At 40.5% G+C, this 21873-nt stretch overlaps 1 long non-coding RNA gene across 1 annotated transcript in view; it reads right to left on the bottom strand.

The window, feature by feature from the left end:
• LOC118519368 (uncharacterized) overlaps window positions 1-17633 on the bottom strand; it is a 100090-nt gene extending 82457 nt beyond the window's left edge. The window contains exon 1 of the long non-coding RNA XR_004909140.2: window positions 17591-17633. This is a non-coding gene — a long non-coding RNA (uncharacterized LOC118519368). The remainder of the gene's footprint in view (window positions 1-17590) is intronic.
• Between the last annotated feature and the right edge of the window lie 4240 nt (window positions 17634-21873).

The following is a 21873-nucleotide window of genomic DNA, read 5'->3' as shown; positions in this document are numbered from 1 at the left end:
TTAAAGCTCATGGCCTCCATGATGGGGAGATCCTATTGGCTCTATTTTCCAAACATGTCCGGAATCTGGCTCAATCTGGATGCTCCCATGGTTAACCCCCAGGCCCAAGCTCCCACCATCTCACTCGTGAATTATCGCAGGAGCTTTCTAACAGTTTCACCTTCCTCTGCTCTTACCCTCTCCCTCCTGTCCTTACCCAGCAACCAGTGCATCCTTTAAAATGCACATCAGAAGAGGCCCCTCCTCCACCAGACTCTGCAATGACTCCCATTTCATGAACGTAATAAGTCAAGTGCACACAAAGGCCAAAAAGACCTGATGAGATCTGCTCTACCTCGCTGCTTCCCCACCATCACCTCTCCGACCTGGTCTGTTTCTATTCTCACCTTTATTAGTTCCACTCCAACTACACTGACCTCTGTGCTGTCACTAGAGTATCTTAGTAGGCACTTTTGCTTTGGCTTTGGTCCCTCTGCTAGGAACGCTCTTCCCCCAGATATTTGCACAGCTAATTCTCGCAGGTCCTTCATGTGTTCACTCAGATGTCACCTTCTCAGTAAGTCCCAACCTAACCTTTAAAAATATCCAGTCTCTTTTGTCTTCCCTGCTCTCCCTGTCTCCATAGCATCCATAACCTTCTAATGAATGCTATGCTGTGTTTATGTCTGTGGTTTATTGTCTATCCGGAGTATAAGCACCAGGAAGGCAGGGATATTTGTGTTTTGCTCACTGATGTATCCCAAGCAGTAGAGACTGAGCCTAGTACCTAGAAGATCCTCAGGAAATTTTTGATGAATTACGTGAGTGTCTCATTCACAATGACCTCTTCCTTCTGTGTCACTCTACGGTATACATAATGTTGGAACCATTCTTTTGGCATGTATCATATATGCACTGCCTCGTTTCATTTCTTGTACCTATGACCTGACTGCCCAACTGCATTGTATGTTTGGAGAGGTGATATCTGTGGCTTTATCCTGCCAATGATCCAGTGATCCAGGTCACCTTCTTTCCTGCCTACCCGGTAAAAGTCCATGGTCTATCATTATCATTGCTCCCTTGCATATATCCTCAAATTCCTTGCGTCTGACCTGATACACTTCATCCCTGGTTTTATCTCAAAGCCAACTCTCTGCCTACCCCAGGCTTGATCCCCAGCAAGGAAATGTGGTTTGAGGAACACATATAACTATGTTGATGGGCTTCACATTACATCCATAGCCACAGATGTCAAGTATAGTTCAGCAACCTGGTTACATTTCCTTATTCTTTTACTTATCTACACGTCTCTTTCATGCTCAATAAACTTTCATTTTCCCCCCAGTGTTGGGGAGGAAAGGAACTCCCATTTCCCACTTGCTTCTAAACATGTGCTGTGGGGTGCCTGGGTGGCTCAGTCATTGGGCGTCTGCCTTTGGCTCGGGTCACGATCTCAGGGTCCTGGGATTGAGCCCCGCATCAGGCTCCCTACTCCGTGGGAAGCCTGCTTCACCCTCTCCTACTCCCCCTGCTTGTGTTCCCTCTCTCGCTCTCTCTCTGTCAAATAAATAAAATAAAATAAAATAAAATAAATCTTTAAATAAATAAATAAATATATAAACATGTGCTGTATCTGTGCTCTCATTCTTGATGTGCCCTTCTGGTTCTATTTGGACCAACCCACTACCTGGGTTCCTTCCTTTTCACCTGCTAGCATTTCTCTCTTGGAGGTGAGTCTGCTCCTTCCTACATAATTTTTCCCTCTCTCTTGGATCGGCTTGACCAGGGTGAATAATTTCCCTTCTTTAAAAACCCTCCTAAGTCTACATATCCACATTTTATGCTGCTTTCTCATTTCTGTGTTTCTTTTATAGAAAATGCTCATTGGACTTATTGTCTTCCCTTCTTCACATACCACCAACAATTACAGTTGGATCTACCTGCAAAATATACCCCAAATCTCATTCCTTCTTGTCTTATTTTTTACCAACATCCTAGTCTAAGTTATCACTCTGTGCATGGATTATTGCAGTAGCCTCTCTATGGCCTCCTTGATTCTATTATTTCCTCCAGTATGACCTTTAAAATAAAATTATAATATCGCTTCCTGAGCCAAAACCTTTTATTGCCATTCCATCAAACTGAGAATAAAATCCAAATTCCCTGCCATTGCTTTTAAGACTTGGCCTAAGCCTTCCTGTTACCTCTCTGATCTTGCCATCTACTACTATTGTTCCTTTAAATCACTTCACTCTCATCACTCTGGACTTCTTGTGCTATCTTGTAAAGTCAAGCCTACTCCTGCCTCAGGGCCTTTGCACTTGCTGTTCTCTCCACCTGAAACCTTCCTTCACAAGATCTTCATATGATTTGTTCACTTATTTCATTCATTTTTCTACAAACATCTCCTCCTCAGAGAAGCTTTCCTTGACACCCAATCTAAAGATACCTCCACCCCCATCACTCTTCCTCCTTTTGTCCTGCCTTAATTTTCTTCACAGCACTTAGCAATGAAATCATTTAATAAATGTGTTATTTCCCTGACTGGCCTATGAGGATGGAAACTCTCTGGGCACGTGAAACACCTTCGTCTCACTGTGGACTCCCTAGTATCTAGAACAGTAGATACCTGAATAATTCCTAGTTGAATGAATAGATACAGTTAATCATTTATATTTGTGCCAGACACAGGACAGAATGCTGTGAAGATAGGGATGAATGAGAAAATTCTTGCCCACAAGGAACTCACTGTCTTATATAGGGGTTCTTAACATGTCCTCCTCAGACCAGCAGCACCAGCACCATCTGGAAATTTATTAGAAAGGGAAATTCTCAGGCTCCACCTGGAACTGCTGGATTAGCAGCCCTGGGGGTGAGGCAGCAGTCTGTTTTTAACAAGCCCTCCTGGCAATTACAATGTCCTGTGGAGCTTGAGGACCACTGTCCTAGTGGTGAAGTCAGACCTGAGCAGGCGATGCTAGTATATGAGGGCTGGGGCCATTAGCAAATGCTGGACATTTTGAAGACATTCTTTGTTGAAGGTAAGACTGCGGTGCCAGTACAAATATATCCCACCAAAGTACTCTTCGCTCTCCTTTTTCTTATCCTCATTTTTCCAAAGGGAGTGAATTTATATTCCCAACAGAGGGGAAAGAAAAACAAAAACAAAAACAAAACGCAAATAGCTGGTCTAAGACCAAGGGAGTTGTAGCCTCGTTGAACCAGTTTTCCAAATCCAGTTAAACTAGGCTATAACTCCTGGGCTGGCCCACGCTCTGTGTTGTTTAAATTACGGAATCTCCAAACGAATTGGAACAACAGGCCCAGTGTTGCTCAGTGTGAGCCAGCGGAACACCCTAGACAATAGAAGTCACTCACAAAACAAGGACTTAATGCAGTGCAAAGAATGGAAACCTCCGTGGAAGGTGAGCCTTGATCCGAGAAAGCAGGCCAGCCCCATTTTGGCCCTTCTCTGTCCACTGACCACTGTTGGAGCGTCTCTGCTTGAGGTTTCTGTTTGCTCATGAAGGGCTGTTGCCAGGACAGTTTTTAATGAACACCAGTGGGCTGTTTCCTTACCACCCTGACAAATACCAATCCGCCTGCGAGCCTCCCTCTGATTTCAGCTCCAGATAAAAAAAAAGACCTCCCGGACACTTCTACCTCATATTTATCCACTGAGCAAAACTGTGAGAGCCAGTTTAATTGGCTTGAATACCTCTCAGACTTGCTATCAGCCGATAAATCTGCAGGAGGCGCTTAGAAAATTAGGCTGGCCTTAATCTTATTTTAAAACTTGGAGTTGCAGGGGGACAAAAAAAGAAAGAAAGAAAAAAGAGAAAGCATTTGACTAAGTTTTGGTGCAGTGAAATTATTGGCTATTTCAAATGTTCTAGGATGTTGGCTGAAGACCATATGAAAACAGTTAAATGCTATTCCAAGAGAATCCAATATGCTAGGAATATGATAGGGGACACTGAATGGAAAATTCTGTAATTACTATGTTCATATTTCATGGTAAAATACATTCAAGATTAACTGTCTTCTAGTGACACATTACATGTATCCAAAACATTTGGGGGCCGCTTGGTTGGGTGGGAAGGAGGAATAATTTAATTAGGCCACAGATAGAGTTTTCTTAGAATTCTTGGTCATACGTAGCTAGTTTTGAATTTCTTCTTTTACAGCTTTGAGTCACTGGTCATAAAATCAGCATTGTTAGGAAATAAACCTGGTCAGCAGCCTTATCCTTTCGGTGCTACACGTGTGGGCCGATCTTTGATGCAGTGGGAGCGTGTAGAGTGAGGACAGGCTCCCGAGGCATTGCTCCTACCCATAGAGCCCTCTGTGGGTGTCCCAGCCATGCTCTGCCTTTGGACACCACTCCAGGTTTTCTGAAAATATACACAACGTTAAACCACAGGCCGAGTTTTCGATATGTTGTAAACATTCTCACAGCAAGTGCAAAAATAGCCCCCTTTGATTCACTGCTTGGCAGGGCTTGCTCTTAAGAGTGGCCAAGAGGGGCAAAGAATCGAAGGAAAGACAAAAATGGAAAGAGACAGAGCCAAAGAGAGGGGCTGGTGAGAGAAAGGAGGAGGGGACAAAGGAGAGGAAGGGAATGAGAGAGAGGGAGGGAGAGGAAGGGTGGGGGAGAGAGAGGGAGAAAAAGATTTTAAAGGAAACTAGCAGCCTCAAGTACTCTAGAATGTTCAACTTGCTAAAAACATCCAGGGAACAATTCATGGGCAAATTACCAGTCATGTTGGATGTGTCGAGATGACTGAAAATGGCAGAGCCGCTGCCTGCTGGCCTGCCTGGTCCAACAACTTTAGAGATTCACTTGGATTTTGGATTCATGCATCTGTGAACATTAGAGAGGAAATACTCGTAACGCTCAACCAGAATGGATTTCCCAGCGAGGCTCATCACTACTCATCACTGTGAGGCTATGAGGAGCTTTCCAGGGTCTCCCAATTCTCAATGTATCTTGCATCTAGAGACAAAGATCACTGGAATCCATTCACAGATTGCAGGTGGGAGAGGGGAATTACAGGAAGAAATGCTGTTTATGATATTGATGGCATGCATACATACAAAAGAATATTCAGAGGAAATAATGCTGAGTGTGCTAATATTTTAATTTTAAAGTTTTCCTTTGATTTAGTTAATGAGATTTTTGTTTTACTGTTCTCTATACTCTTCATTGCGAATTTACAGAATTTAACAGTTTTTTTTAATAAGGGGTTTTTAACTGACTTTAAAAGACTTTACTATCTGTTGAATTCCACTGTACTCTTCCTTCTATTCCATATTCCTTTGAGTAGCTCACATCTTTCCAAGGACCTTGCTCCTGAATTTCACAGACCCAATTTTAGAACCGATGTTCACTATTTCAGCCCATCCTATTTGCTCCACTTAATGATACATATGATTCCAGGGATTTTGTGAACTGCCAAGAAAGCAGTGATTTTCTACTTCGTCCAGATTCTTGGGTTCAAATCTCAGTGGTGCCGTTTGTTAATTGTGTAACTGTGGGCATTTTATATATTTTCTCTGTGATTCCGTTTCCTCATTTGTCAAACGGAGACAATACTACTACTTATTATATAATACTATAACAATACCACTTACCACATAGGGTTGTTGTGATAGTTAAATGAGTTGATATGAATTAAGCACTTAGAACAATACGCAGCATCTAAGCATCTAAGAGATGCTAGTTCTTATTCTGAGCCAACCACTCATTCATATAACCAATTTTTATTGATCAACTAGTCTGTGCCTCCCTTCCTTTGACCACACGGCCTTTGCAGGTATAGTGCCCTTCATCTGGAATGTTTTTCTCCTCTTTACTTGATTAAATTATATATCTTTCGGACCTCAGCTCAAATGTCACTTTTTATTGACAGCTTCCCCCGAACCCCTAGAAGAGATCATATTCTCAATGTCCTGATTCCTTTCCTTTATAACATTCATCATACTTTGTAATTATGCATTTGGGTTTTCTTATTTGACTACTCTATGTCCCTCACTAGACCATGTACCCCACAAGAACAGGGGCCACGCAGGATTTTGTTTACCATTATGTCATTAGTGACTGGCAGAGAGTAGATGCTTAAGAAGTAATTGTGACCTGAGCCAGTGGGTAAGTCTGTCATCACTGTGCTGAGGATTAAGGACGAAAAGATCAACAGGCCCTGTCCTGAAGGAACTTGCCATCAGCTAGAGGTTGGAGTCTTGTCTAGAATCAATTTCAATTGTCTGGGTGAACAGGGAGGAAGGCCAGACCTAAGGCAGCGACAATGCATTGGCTCACCTGGCCCAGTGGCTTAATGACCTGCCTTGGCAGCCTCCAGACAATTGTGGGCATGGGTCCAGGGACCAGTGAGAATCTCAGTTGTGAAGCAGACTAATGGGCTTCTGCAGAAAGTCGCACTTGGGAATCCTCAGTGCATATTTATTTGTTGGCCTAACGTTAGCCTGAAGCTCCACGAAGTTTCTCTCCATTTTTGTCCCCACATAACTTATCCAGGCTGTTACTGACAGTACCTCTGCAAAATTTTCTCTCTTCCTGAAAGATATTTTTACATTTTAGTTGTGAATTCAGTGGTATATTTGTGATTCTCAGAGGTCTACTCTCTTTGGAACGTGGCCCAGGCCTGCTGTTGTATGTATAACACTTGACTGCCTTGCCACATCTTGCTGGATATCTCACTTCCAGGCAGACACAATCCATCCACACAGCATATAGTGGGAAGTGGAGATTGGAGGACTTCATCTCAAAACCTAAATCCAGCTGAACCTATACTTTTTTTTCCCCATTTCCTTTTTTAACTCATAAGAACAATACCTAGCAGAGATGAACATCAGCAACATGTATTTATTGAGTACTCACTATTTTAGTGGACTCTGGAGTATTGGGCTTTAGGTTACTAGACTTTAGTTTCTCTGCCATTAGCTGGCTATGTGACTGTGGGTTCCAGAATTCTTTAGTGTGTTGTGCCCTAGCTTTCTCTCTGTACTAGGGGAATAATTGCAAGACCTGCATCATGAGGTTGCTGCCAAGTTTAAGTGTGATGACATCTGAAGGACTTAGACTCACGCATGTACAGAATCAGTGCACAGTCATAGTAGGAATACAGCTACTGATGCTGATGATATGCTCCTCAGTCGTGAAGTCCATCGTTATCTCAACCCAGGGAGTTAAAGTTATCCTGGACTGATTATGTATCTAAATATGTGACTGAGGCAATTCAAATGATCTCTGGAGGCTGACATCTTCAACTTTAGTCACACAGAATCCCTACAAACACTTTTTAAGGACAATGACCAATATACAGTTAAAAATGATCAAGCACATAAGGAAACAAAGCACCAAGAGTGAGAACCAGCAGAAATGATAAAAAGCAAAAACAACATTATAAAGACTTCAGATATTGGACTCATCAATAAAAGGTCATAAAACAACTATTTTTGAATGTTTAAATAAATAAAAGGCAAGCTTCAGAATAGCTACTATTATCCAACCCCAGAAATGGCAGAGATGAACTCTGAGTATCCTTGCAGCCGAATATGTTTTTTTTAGCTCTTCCATTCACCTTGGTCCTATAATTAGCCTGGTCAGCAATTTCCAATTTCCTTGAACCCTGGTCCTCATGGCTGGAGCACTCACTGGTATCTTCCTTCCCTTGAGGACATGGGTGATTCTACTTCCTACACTTCCTGGGCAGAGCTGGAAATCTTCCCATGAAGGGACAGATGTCCTGGGACCTCAGCTTGTCTTAGGACAGTAGCATATCTCTTTCCCTGTTCTCTGTCCACTTTGGTTCCTATTTCATAGGAAATAAGGAAATTTATTATTTCACAGAACAGAAAATCAAAAGGTAGGCTGGGCTTTAGGGCTGGTTAATTAATGGTTCAGCAACAGTCCCAGATTCTCCTCCCTCCCACCCCTCATCCACACCATTGGCTTTTCTAGAGCTGGTTCCACTCACCATCTCAAGATGGCTGTCAGAGACAATTAAGAGTATGTGTGTCTTTGCTCAATCCCAGTCAGAGAGAGAAAACCAGATTCTGCCGCAAAACATTGGATAAAAGGGTTTCCTGTCATCTGATTGGGCCAACAGGATCATGTGACCACTACAGTCTAAAAACATTTACCGATTGGCTTAAGTCTGAATTCCTGAACCAATCACTGGCAAAGAGGAATTCATTTATGTAAATTGCTTAGACCAGTGGTTCATGGTTTTCCATGGGGCTGAAACTAGCCCTGTGAGGACACTGCAGGGGCTGTTATTGTCCTCACAATGATTTGGGGGAACAAGTAGATGAGAAGCTTAATGTCTTATGAAGGGTAAGGGGACTGCAATACAGAATCATACAACAATGAATTGCCCTCTTATCTGCAGGACGTTTTAAAAAATAACAGCCTTATTGAGGGGCTCCTGGGTGGCTCAGTCAGCTGAGCAGCTGACTCTTGGTTTCAGCTCAGATCATGATCTTAAGGTCATGAGATCCAGCCCTGTGTGTGGCTCTGCTCTACTAGCAGGTCTGCTTGAGATTCTCTCTCTCTCTTCCTCTGCCCCTTCCCCTGCTTGTGCTCTCTCTCTCTCTCTAAAATAAGTAAATAAATATTAAAAAAGATAACAGCCTTATTGAGATATAATTCATATACCATAGTACTCACTTATTTAAAATGTACAATCCATTTTTTAAGATTATTTGAAGTTGTGCAGCTCTAATCACAATCAATTTTAGAGCATTTTCATTGCCCCTCTCTGTGGCAAATACACCCCCATAGCAATCAGCCTCCCCCCACCCTCTCAACACACACAACACCTAATCTACCTCTGTCTCCATAGATCTGCCTGTTCTGGGCACTTCATATAAATAGAACAAAACAATATGTGGCTCTTGGTGACTGACTTTGCATGTTTTCAAGGTTCATCCACCATTGTAGCATGCATTGGTACTTCATTTCTCTTTAGTGCAAGTAATATTCCATTGTATGGGTATACCACACCTTATTCATCCATTCATGAGTTGATGGACACTTGATTTATTTCCACTTTGGGGCTGTCATCAATACCACTTTGGGCATGCATACACCTGCACCAGTTTTTGCAAAGGCACATGTTTGCATAGGAACATGTTTGCATTTCTCCTGGGTATATACCTAGGAATAGAATTGCTGGGTCATATGGTAATTCTATGTTTAAAATTTTAAAGAACTGCCAGATTGTTTTCCAAAGCATTTTATATTCTTACCTGATCTGCACATGGAAATGGCCTTGTTTCTAATTATTTGAGTGTATTAAATGACACTGATTTACATATAAACATAAAGCATTGCTTCATGCAGCCATTGTGTGAAATGAAGTGATGCCTTACTATACGTTTTGTTTGGAACTTTACTAGGAAGTGGTCACCACTTCAGAAAAATCACATTACTGACAACCGCACTGTTCGTTGTATTGGAGTTACCAGAAAAAACCCCACAGCTTACATTCAGTCTATGCCAGTAGCTCTCCACCAGACCTGATTGTGCCCACCACCCACTGGCAATGACTGGAGTCCTTCTGGTTGCTTAGAAGGTGGAGTTGGAGGTGCTTCTGACATCTAGTAGGGCATTCCCCACAACAAATTATCGAGCCCAAATGTCCACAGTGCCAAGGTTGAGAAACCCTGGTGTATCCTCAAAAGTTCTCAAATTCACACTGTATCTTCCCTCGAGCACAGTCTTCCCACTTGTTTTTATGTACTTTAGTGGAGTCAGCCTAGGCGTTTTCTGATCGAAATGCATATAACTTTATTATATGAAACTTCTATTTATCTTTTACATGGCAGTTCGGGAATTATGCTGAATTTATAAAATATGGTATCTCTGAATTTCATTTCATGGTAAATACAGGGGATACTACAAATCACATAAATCTGCTAGGGGAGTCAGTGGTTTGGACCTCTCAGATTCAACAACGGGAGCTGGGTGGATCTTCTGTAGACTGCTGGGCCCTGAAGGGAAAGGGTAGATGCGGAGGGGAACTGGGACTCTCTGAAGAAGGTAGGACAAGGAGAATGCTGGGCAATGTAGTCAACCATGCTGGGCAAGTAGTCAACCGTGTCTACTATGGTTACTGATGTTTGCCAAGATCCTGGCTTTAGATCCCTGGGTAGCCTGCTTGTATTCTCTACCTTCCTGCCAAAATTACCCTTGGCACCTTATAATCCTCTTTCTTCTCTTCTCTCCTTACTTCTGTTTCTTTCTTTCTTAAACTCATCTCAGGAGAGTCTATTATTTGCAACCAAAAGGAACCAGAAGTTAAACAAAGGCAGGTGCAAAATAGCTATAAGTGGGAAAAAATAGGATGGCATTCTCATTCTCATGAAGCTTCAAGAGGGACTGTCACTGATATGATTTAAACCTGTTTTTCCCATTGGGTCTTAGCAGCAGCAGATGTTGCTATGGAATGTATCCATCTAAGAAGATGACAGTAGATGGAGAAACTTAACTTTCATATTGAGAATGGTGCAGAGCTTGCATGTGGACAGCAGAGACCCCACAACAAAAGAGCTGTCATGGGACGAATAAGAGCTGAAAATATTTCCTGGGAAGTCGGTGCTACAAGACTTTGTTCTACTCAGCAATCAAGCAACACATTTCTTCACTGGTCTGTGAAGAACAAGGTAACTCTAGAGTTGGCCAGTTAACCTTTTCTTTGCAGTTCAAAACTTCCCTGGGCAGAAGAACCTCAGCCTGCGTATGCATGCCCAGTTGTGCATGTGTTGGTTAAATTCAGATTCCTAGGTTCTGCCCTAAGGGATAACTAGCATAGTAGGTCTGGCGGGTACATGGGAACGTGTATTTTAAACAAGATGCTTCCCCCCCGCCCCCGCCCTTCCTGTTCCCTTTGATTCAAGCTTCAAGAATCGTCCTGTAGACATAATGATTTGGGTCTTTCCGACTGAGGCAAAAGTCGGGAAAGAAAATGCTGCCAGAGTTTTTCCTGCTGCAGGGAGCTTACTCAGATCTGTCTGTCAGCTCAGCTTTCTGGCTGCTTCCAGAAAGCCTAAGAAGTTGGCTCTTCTGGGGCTGGCTGACATTCCCTCTGCAATGGAATTTCCTTTTGCAGAACCTGTGGCCTGCATCATGCTGCGCACAGATTTTGTTGCTACTCAGTAAGATTTCCTTAAACCTGCCTTGATTGAGCAATGGTTAGGAATGGGGTGTGCAGACCCCGAGAGCACACGGATCGCAGCATGGACAGCAGGCAGTTGGGCAATGCCAAGGAAAATACCCAGTGTCACCCCTCTGGGGTGTGAGGCCACTGATCATGTCAGAAGCCTTATGAAATGTGCTCTCATGCCCCTGCAAAGGAGTTACTCTTGATAAAGACCAGGGTTAGAGAATTTGATGGATGTATTTATATATGTATGTAACCCCTGATGGGCTGAGGTTTCTGTGTTTCCAATGGACTTTGATGTGGAGGAGAAAATACATTTCAGCAAGAAATCCCTGCCAGAGAGAAGGCTTGGCTGCCCTCCCCCACCCTCCAAAGGCTTCTGAACCAGATAGAAAGCAGGTCCCGAGGATATGAAAAGTTGAAGTGCTGTAGAAAACAGTAATTTCAGCTGGGATTGCTGGTGGGTGTGGAGAGATGACTCAGATTCGTGAAAGAGAATCAAAGAGATACTGGAAAAGAAAAATGCATTTGGTAGCATATGGTTGTTCTGCCTTTTTCTTGCTGGGAATGGGGGTAGGGGCTTTAAGAAGAGGGAACATAGGCCATACTGTAGTGTTTGGGTAAGCTAGAGAGGTAAGAGCCTCCTGCCAAGGCCAAAAGCGTCCTCAGGAAGAAGTGTAAACCATCTTGGTAATAGAAATTTCATACCATATTGGTGCCAGCTCTTCATGGGTAGCAAATATCAGAACCTCAGGTCACCTCTCTCCTCGTCCTTGCCTGAGACAGACATTGCCAATGGATCACAGCACACTTTTTCACTCTAGGCAGCCATTAGCAGTTGATCAAGGTTAGCATTCAAGATGAGATAGAAGAAGACACTAAAATATTTGACCAGGAAAGATCTGAGAGAATATCTTAGACTAGATGACATGCAGGAAAAACAAATGTTACAGAATGATTCCAAAGCTTTGGGAATTTGGGGGGAGATTCTATGATTTCTTTTTAAACCTTGGATAATTTATATCAATGATAATAAAAGCAACTATTATTTATCAGAACTTTCCATGCGCTGAGCTATTTTTTCTGTCATTTAGTCCTCACTGAGAGCTGTGAGGGGTTGTGATTCCCATTCTGTAGATGAGGGAACTGAGGCTCAGCAAAATTAAGAAACTCACCTGAGGTCACACAGATGTGTAACTGCAGGGGGTCAATTTTAAGCTGCCACTCAAAATCCAGAGCCCTTGGGCCCAAGGCGATCTCTCTCAGTCTAAATGAGCCTGGGGTAACGTGAAAACACAGCTCAAGAGAGACTTCTGACCAGCTCCCTCTGATTTGTTTATCCCCTAAATTACCTGTGCAGAGATTTCTGCCATCCACCATCTCCCTTCTCTCTGGCTGTGGAGGATGGCCTTTGTAGTGAGGAGAAGCATGCAGAAATTGTAAGCTGACACCTCGCCCTGGTCATTTCCATGACTTATGAGCACACATCAGACAGACAGTTGCTAAACACTCTTGCATGATACTCATTTTCCTCGGATCCCAGCTGCCTGGGAGTTTGGAAAGAAAGCTGGGGCCAGCTCTAGGGTCAGCCGAACGAACAGATGGGGATGAGCAGAGGTGACACACGATCACTCCTTGGCATCTGTTGGGCCTGTCGTGGCTGCTTTGGCTGGCCGATGCCTTGACCCAGCTAATCCTGTTGGTCATCCTGGGCCGGCTGTGTTGTGTCACTCATTCCAGCCCCTGGGGTAACTTCTGCTTACAGAGGGTTTCTTTCCTTCTGAAATTCATGCTGGTGGTGTTCTGACTGCTTATTTCAATTTTGGCCTTGGCTTGGCCTTCAGCCAACAAATGGCCCATGCATAAGGGCTAAAGGAGTGTCTAAGATGCCAGATTCTAGGTAGTTTACTGATAACATTAGTCTATTTCCAGGCCCTTCCTTTGCTGGCATTTGTCATCTCATGCCAACAATGCTTACATACTTACTATGGTTAGCTAGATTTTTTAGAGTGTCATGCTGAAAAAAATGGAGGACACAGGCTTATTTTGGGGGCAGTACTTTGGGTCTGTGGCCACTGATGTCATTCATCATCCATCTACCTCTCTATTAGTTACTGAGTACCTATTATATGCCAATCAACCTTATTAGGGGCACTGCCACATCAGCGGTGAAAAAAAAAATTAATTAGTGTCACCATAGAATTTACTGTCTACTGAAAAAGATTGAACAAAAGCTAGTTAGAAACAAATTAGTATAATTATAATTTGAGCAAAGCTATACAGGAAAAGAGTGTTTCAGGAACTGATATGTGAAGACCCAGAAGCAGGAAAGGGCTTGGCTTGCTTTAGGAACTGGAAAGTGGCCACTGGGGCTGAAGTGTAGTAGGCAGTGGGGATGGGGCAAGAGATTGGGACAGGTTGGATCATGTAGCATCATGCTAGGGAGATTAGATCTTGAGTTTCGCTGGAACACACTAAAGGGTTTTAAGTAGAGAAATGGCATAAGCTGGGCAGTTTTCAAACAACTTGTTTTCCTGCATTGTAGAGAATATTTTGGACAGAGCTAGAGTGGAGGAAATAAGACAAATGAAGAGGCTATCATAATACCTCAGGAACACTAAGATGGCTGTAATGGGAATGGAGAAAAGTCAGAGAGAAGTCAAAATTATTCTTTCTGGTAATTTGGGAACAAAATGACAATAGGTTAATGGCCTGGGTGACTCAGCTTCTCCACTGTGAGTTTAGAGACTCTAAAAAATATCTAATTAGAAATTGTGTTACTAATTACGTATTATAGGAGAATAATCAGGTAACTAAACACAGATTTTCTATAAGAATGTTTACTGCAATGCTGTTTTCATAATAGCAAAAAATTATAGTCTGAAAGTCCCAAATGTCCTACCTAGGAACTTGTCTAACATATCACAATTCATCTGTATAATGAATTTTATGAAACAATTATTAAAGACATAAAATAAATCTATTGATATAGACAGATATTCATAATGTAGAAATTGAGTAAGGCATATTTAAGATAAATATGGATGATATGATACCATATTTTGGATGACATCTGCAAAGAAAAAGAAATCTCTCAGATGACATCCAACCAAACATTAATGGTGAACACTGGGTGGGAGAAATCACAGGCGATTATGAATCTTTTTTCTTTCCCATTTCTATTTTCTGTTTATTCTATTGTATACCAGAGCGTTCTTTTGTATAACTTTGTGAAGTAGTGGGTTGGTAGTAGTTGTGCTTTTCTGTCATTGCCACACATATTGCTTTACTCACTGAGCCTTGGCACATGACTAATATGTTCTTTTCTCTTTGATCTTGCTCATAATCTTCATTTACTTCCTTCTGGAATATCCTCCCTACTCTCTCTTCCTTGTATCTATATTCAGTCTTCTATAAACAGGGTGTGACCATGTAATTTCTCATGCAAACTGGGACACTTTCATAAATGAAAGAAACCAATATGATGCCACAACACAGCCAAATCGGTACATCTGGTCAACCTCTTATAATCCCTTGCTCATTTGGCATCTCTTCCATAATACTCTCTCTGCCATTTTTATACTTCATCCTTTGGCAATAGTTATCAACATAACTTTTGTTTTATGTTTTTGTTCATATAGTCATTTGCATCTTTGATTGTTATTGACCATTTCACCTGCCTGTGTCTTCCTTCTCAACTAGAGACACTAAGCTCAGCGATAGCAGACACAATATTGTCCACCAAGCTTTCCTGACTTCGATACCTAATAAATGCTCAATAAATGTGTTCTTTATTTAGTTGTAAAATTATTCTATCATTCCAGGCATATGAAAAAAACATTTACTTAGATGAGAAAGAGGGTTAAAGTAAGACTCTTGGGAAGGTGCAGCGAGCAGAAACATAGCCAAATCAAGCCAGGTTTCTAGTTTTCCAAGAGTCAGGGAGCCCTATGGAAGTACTCTAACCCAAACTGTGGAAATTGGGAACAAATGCTTTTGGAAACTTCACATGTTTGGGGGCGGGGGTTCCTTTACAGGCTTGTAGGCCACATGGCAGTTTCAAGTTTTGGTACACAAGTCTTGGGAGTGAAAGTCAGATGTGATTAAAAATACACGTCTTACAGATGTCTGGATGCTGTTCAAATCCCCAAAAGTGTGATAGAAAACCCAGTTGCTTTCCAGATTTTTAGGGCGGGGAAAAAAGGCCATCATGGCCCCTTTGTCTCCTTATTGAATGGATATGTTCAAGTGACATTTTAAATTTGTAGTGTTATCTCAGCTGCTTGTTTACCTTTTTAGCGGTCCTGCTTACTGCCCTGAAACTGAAAGAAGGCTAATTGGGGGAACATGTGACATGTCCCAGGAGATGAAAAGTTCTCATTACTTTTAGCATATGCTAAGTAAGTGCAACATACATATAAAGATAATTTATGGAAATGAAAAGTATAAAATCCTAGATAATGCCTCCCCAATACCAAAATAGAACAATATTATTTTCTTTCAGCATTTTCTTATGCTCTCATTTTAAAAAAGAGAATTTAAATATTATTTATTTGACTTATTTTTTTTATAGACACTCTCTAACCATATCCAGCCGTCTGGCTTTGTTTATAATAACCTGTTTACTCATCATCAATTTAAACATACAATCTGAACATCTGTCTCCTTCTACCCCAACTTATTTGCTTTCAGTCTTCATTTCAGCTTGAACTTGAAGGTCAACATCTTTTTCTTTGGGGCTCAAAGGAGTTGCAGAGACCCCAGAGATGTTTCCTTGCAATGTGCCTGAGAGGTATGTTTAATTTAAAAATTCACATTCCACCCCCGTCCCCAAAAATAAAAAAGGAAAAAATTGGTCTCTGTTACACAGAGAGAAAACAAAGTGGGAAAGAAAGGCACTTTGTTTTGCCAGACAAAGACAGGCTATCAATTTTCATAAATCTGCATTCCCAAGACAACTGCTCATGTCTGGTAAGAGGTCCATTTCTTTGAACTTACATACCAGAAAGTATTTTTTCCCTTGTCTCAGAAGGCTGAAGAATACAGTTTAATAATAGTATATGTAAAACTTAAGTAATCGAACACAGATAATTTTATTAATTTCAACAATTCTATTTTATAAGGATGGGGTTCCTCGGGGTTGGGAAAGTGGTCCAGAGCCAAGTAGGGGAGTCCTAAACAACAACTTAGACAAACACACTCTCTGGTTTTCTAGAAAACATTCCTTGCAGTCATCATATGTGTGTGTGTGTGTGTGTGTGTGTGCGTGTGTGAGTACATTTATGTGTCAGTTTGCTAATTATGAGATGGACATTTAAATATATAATTGAAACAAGGAGAATCTGGCACATCTTCAAGATTGGCAAACTGTTTTGCTTCAAAGAGTTAAATATTACTAATATTTACTGGTTTTGTAAATGTAGATGTTGTAAAGTCTTGTAACTTTTGTGCTTGCTCCTTTCTTTCTCCCCCTCCAGTTTTAACCACTGAACAACCAACATTCTTGTACAAATAAAACCTTAGCCATACATACATACCAACCCCAAGTATGCATATGTATAGTATCTGTCAGCCTTAATCCATTTACTAGTGAAGTTTTATAGCTGGGGCTTTGAGACAGACGGGGCTCATGTTACTAAGACTGCCTAATATACATATAGTTCATTAAATAATGAGATCTCATAAATCACTAAGCATAAATAGCATAGATCAGTTGATGCAACATATTGAAAGACTTGGATTTTAAAAGTAATCATTGTTCCTGTATATTTGTAGTATAAGAGAGTCCCGTGGTTGGTTTTTAGAGTCATCTAGATGAGATTGCTGATGATCTGAGTCACTTTGTAGGCCCAACAGACATTTAGCTTTCCTGGCCTCTCAGAGATTTTGGGTGAGCAGGATGGGATAGATCCTAGGGATGTGCAATTTTCAAAGGGGCTTCAGATAATCCTCATGATGGGGTCGTATGGGGAGAAACACTAGACCTGTGCTGCTCAGAGTGTGGTCCATGGATCAGCAGCATTGGTATTACCTGGAGGCAGGTTAGAGACAAAGAATCTCATGCCCCATCCCAAGTCAGAATCTGTATGTCAGCAGCATCCCCAGGTGATTTGTATGCACGCTAACGTATGAGAAGCATTGTTCTAGACCAGTATAATGACTACCACTGTCTTTGTTATAAATCCATAGCCCCAAACTCCATTTTATTTTATTTTATTGTACTTTTTGGCAGTTCAATATATCCTATAATTTCATATTTTGAATTTCAGTTCAGGGAGTATGTTTTCATGATGCTGAACTTATTGGTTGAATCAATTAGTCTGGTCAGGTAAGTGGTTAATTCTGTGAAGAAAAAAGTGCACTCTCACAAAATCCCTAAACCATCAGCCAAGACAATTATTCATTATAATGTCAACCTAAATACCTACCTGAGTGATTGATCATTGCTGTTGCAAATCCTTGTTCTGATGGGACACTATGTTGACTTGCCATGACTTAATAGCAGGAGGCACCTTGTCTGTCTTCATTGGAGTCATGGTGCGTGGGTTAAAATCCTGGATTTTGGAAAGGAAAAGAGGTGGGTTTCAGTCCTGGTTTGTCCAATTATTACCTGCATGTTCTTGGGCATTTTTTTTCTCTTTGAGCCACAGTTTCCTGATGTGTTAAATGGAAATAATAAGAGGTTCTGCCTCCTAGCGCTTGGCATATCATCTCCAATATGATATGATGGAGGTGAGTTTTATCATTGGAACGGTTTTAGGAACTAGTTGCTTTTTGTTTTGTTTTTGAGATATAGTTTACCTACTATAGAATTCACCCTTTAAAATGTGTATGAAATAGTTTTGGGTTGGGAAGGCTTTGGTGGATTTTGGGGTGGTGTTGGTGTTTGCAGAGCCAGGAAGCTTTATCTTGAGCAGTCTATGTAAATATAAGAAAATTAAAGAGAATTGAGTGCATCTCATTTAATTTCTGAGTCTTGGTGGTCCTGTTGAAGAGACCCAGGGAATTATCCAAACATATGTAGTTTCCTTAGAATGAATCCTCTACTTGAATTCAGAAACTAGTCCTCGTATATGTGATTTAACTTAGTATTTATTACTAAGCTTGTAAGAGCCATAGGACTTTTGAATAGCATTGGTTTTCTCTGAATTATTGAATGACTCTGCCAAAGGGCAATTGAAGTAGGCAGCAAATCACAGCACAGGTGGCCTAGCTTCCAGCCCAACATTTGAATTCAGTAATTTCAGATTAAAATGAATTTTCAGGGCAAGGGATATAAAAGTCACCAAAACACATAGCCTGGAGCTTGGTGGTGGGGAGAAGGAGCAAAGATGGTTCCTTTGGTGATTGTGTATGTATGCACAAGAGACTTATATTGTATTCAGCTTCACCCTATCTTGGTTCTTCACCTACCCCTCCCAGAGGCGCTGCCCACTGCTTGGTGTCCTCAGTATTTGGTAAAATCCCAGTGGCATTAACTCCAGAGCCAATTCACAGAAAATATTTAGGGTTTCAAAATCATTTTTCATCCAATAATAACTTGCAAGAGGAATAAAAAATACAATTGATAAGAGTAACATTTTTAAACTTACTCAATTAGGAAACTTGTTTTGGTTTTTGTGTGTGTGTGTGAATGACTACACTCAAGGTTGGGTAAGTTGCTCTCAATCATTTACTCTTAATCACTGCTGATAACTGGAGAAAATGATTTGAGGATATGTATTGAGATTTGTCAAAAGTTTGCATTTTTTTGAACATTCTATTTGGACTAGTGATCCTCAGGTTGAATACAAAGAAGTTATTAACAAGTATGTACCTGTACTTAATACATTTCTTTTTCCCCACAGAGTTATGGGTTAGCAATTTTGAAACTACTTTCTGTGTAAACTAGGATTGAACAGATAAATAAACAGACTGCAGATAGTAGTAGCAATGTTTCAGATTATTGGAGAAGGGAGTTACAAATACAAAAAGGGCAAAAAGTAGAATAAATCCTATTCTGTTAAATTGGAATTGTAGGTCATTCCAATTGGAGGTCATAAAACACTCATTATTTTTAATGTATATGGCTGTGGATACAGTTATAGATATGGACACAAGTGGAGATGGGTGTATGTATACACACATATACACGAGAGTGTATGGATATACAAATTTGTATTTTCCAGCTCTGTAGGTTGAAAGGATCTAGAAGCAATAACACCTCAGTGACCACATGCATTCTTATCTTGGTCTCAAAATGCCATTTCCCCCTAAAAGGAACTAAGACCCTTTGGAGAAATAGCTGACTCTAGGGGAAAGGCAACAAACAAACAAAAACAAAAAACAACAGAGACCTGGAACTTCATGTTATGTCTGAAAGTAGGAAGTGCTCAAAGACTTATGGGGATATACCAAAAGGACATGGGTATCAACTTGAAGGAACCCTCACTAGCTAAATCTGGAATACTTTGAGTATCAAAGAGAGATAATGATAGACTATGACCAGTTAAATAAAATAGGACACCATGAATCCATATAGATATAATTAGTTAGGGAAAAGAAGTTTCTCCTTCTAGGAGACTGACTGTACCTGAGAAATGCAGAGGGAAAGACAGAATCAGAAAATCACCATTTGGCAACTATCACAGTAACCATGAATTCAAGCTAAAATAGTCAATAGATACTAAAACCAGTGGGTCAAAGTTTGATGAGTAATAGATACTTCCCTAGTTTTACAAAATATGTATTAATTACAAAGGGAAAAAATGTATCTTTACAACAGAGAAACATGGCGGACACCACCTTAACCAAGGGGTCAAAGTTAACATCCTGAGTAATGAGACAAACCCATATCAGGGGCCTTATGATATGAGGCTCTGAGAAGAAAATGATACCACATCACAGTATTCTTGCCACAAATGCATAACCTGTAACCACTCAGGAGAAAATATTTGAGAAATCGGGAGTGAAGGACATTTTACAACATCATGGGTTTTTATTCTTTGAAGATGTCAATATTGCAAAAGACAAAGAGCAGTTGAGGAATTGTTTTAAAGATTTTATTTATTTGAGAAAGAGAGAAAGAGTGTGTGCGCGCTCCAGAGCAAGTGGTGGGAGGGGCAGAGCGAGAGAATTTCCAGCAGACTCCCCACTGAGCGCAGAATGGTATGTGGGGCTCCATCTCACGACTTGAGATCACTACCTGAGATCACAACCTGAGCTCACGACTTCAGCCAAAACTGAGAGTCCCACGCTTAACCAAGTGAGCCACCCAGGCACCCCTAGGAATTGTTTTAGATTACAGAAAGCCAGAGGCTTATGACAACTGAAGACAATGTATGATCCGGGATTTTATTTGCTATAAAGACCATTATCAGGACAATTGGAGAAATCTGCATAAATTCTGTATATTAGACAATAGACACTATCAATGTTAATTTTATATCAGATTTTTATATGTGCTTCTATAGGAGAATATCTATAATTTTAGGAAATATACACTGAAGCATTTAGGGGTAAAGGTGTATCATGTCTGCAAGTTACTCTCAAATGGGAGAGGAGAGAGTTTGGAGGAAATAAGGTTAAGGCAGAAGGCAAAGGGAGAGAGAGATAGAGGGTTAGGGAAAAGGAGAGGGAGAGAGGGAGAGGAGGTGGGGAGAGAGATTCATAAAGCAAATGTGGTGAAATGTCAAAATGTGGGAAATCCAGGTAAAAGCGTGTAAGGGATTTTTTTGTACTTCCCTTCCATCTCGCCTGTAAATTTAAAACTAGGTCAAAATAACAAGTTAAAAAAATGTATTTTTGGTTGGATAATTTCACTAAGAATCTCTCTTCAGTATATAAGAGCACAGATAACAATTTATGTACAAAGTATTTATTATAGCATTATCTACAGTACAAAATTAGAAATAATACACACATAAAATAATAAGAGTATGAATAAATGTTTAGACATATGCATTTAAAAATATTATGTAGTTAGTGAAATTTGAGGTGAGGTTAGTGAGGTTTTTCCAAGAGATATAATTAAGTGGAAAGTGCTATAATAATAATTATTATTATAAATATGAACTCAATTATGCAAATATATATAAACTAAAGAGGAAGTATACTAATATGTTGATGGAGCATTTCCTTAAAGAGAAGAACTAAAGATTACTTTCTTAAAAATGTATTGATTTTCACACTTATTCATAATTAACAAATTTCTAATAAGAAAGAAAACCATTTTTTCTCATTTTCATAGTTTCTAATTGGAGATTCTGCTTGATTTGAGCAAGGGTGAGGTTTTCAGTAAAACAATATGGTAGTCATGGGGCACCTGGGTGGCACAGTTAAGCGTCAGACTCTTGGTTTCTGCTCAGGCCCTGGTCTCAGGGTCATGGGATTGAGCCCTGTGTCAGGCTCTATGCTTGGCATGGAGTCTGCTTGGGATTCTCTCTCCCTCTCTCTCTGCCCCTCCTACTTGCATGCTCTTTCTCTAAAATAAATGAATGAATCTTAAAAAAAAAAAAAAAAAAGGAATATGGTAGTCAAAAAGTAGAAAAACTATTTCAACTACAAGATTACCTCAAATATGGGGCACTTTAGAGACCTCAATTTATAAACAATTAGCATACTAATTACAAATTTAATTAATTTTTTGCTACATGCCTTTTGAAGTAATATGGTTACACTTATACTTTTTAAAATACACATTTCCTTGTTTCAGACAGACCTTCCCTCTACT

The sequence above is a fragment of the Halichoerus grypus genome, chromosome 1 (assembly GCF_964656455.1).
Source record: "Halichoerus grypus chromosome 1, mHalGry1.hap1.1, whole genome shotgun sequence".
Classification (NCBI taxonomy): Eukaryota; Metazoa; Chordata; class Mammalia; order Carnivora; family Phocidae; genus Halichoerus; species Halichoerus grypus.
Note: the sequence above shows the minus strand (reverse complement) of the source record. Positions and strands in the feature narration are given on the sequence as shown.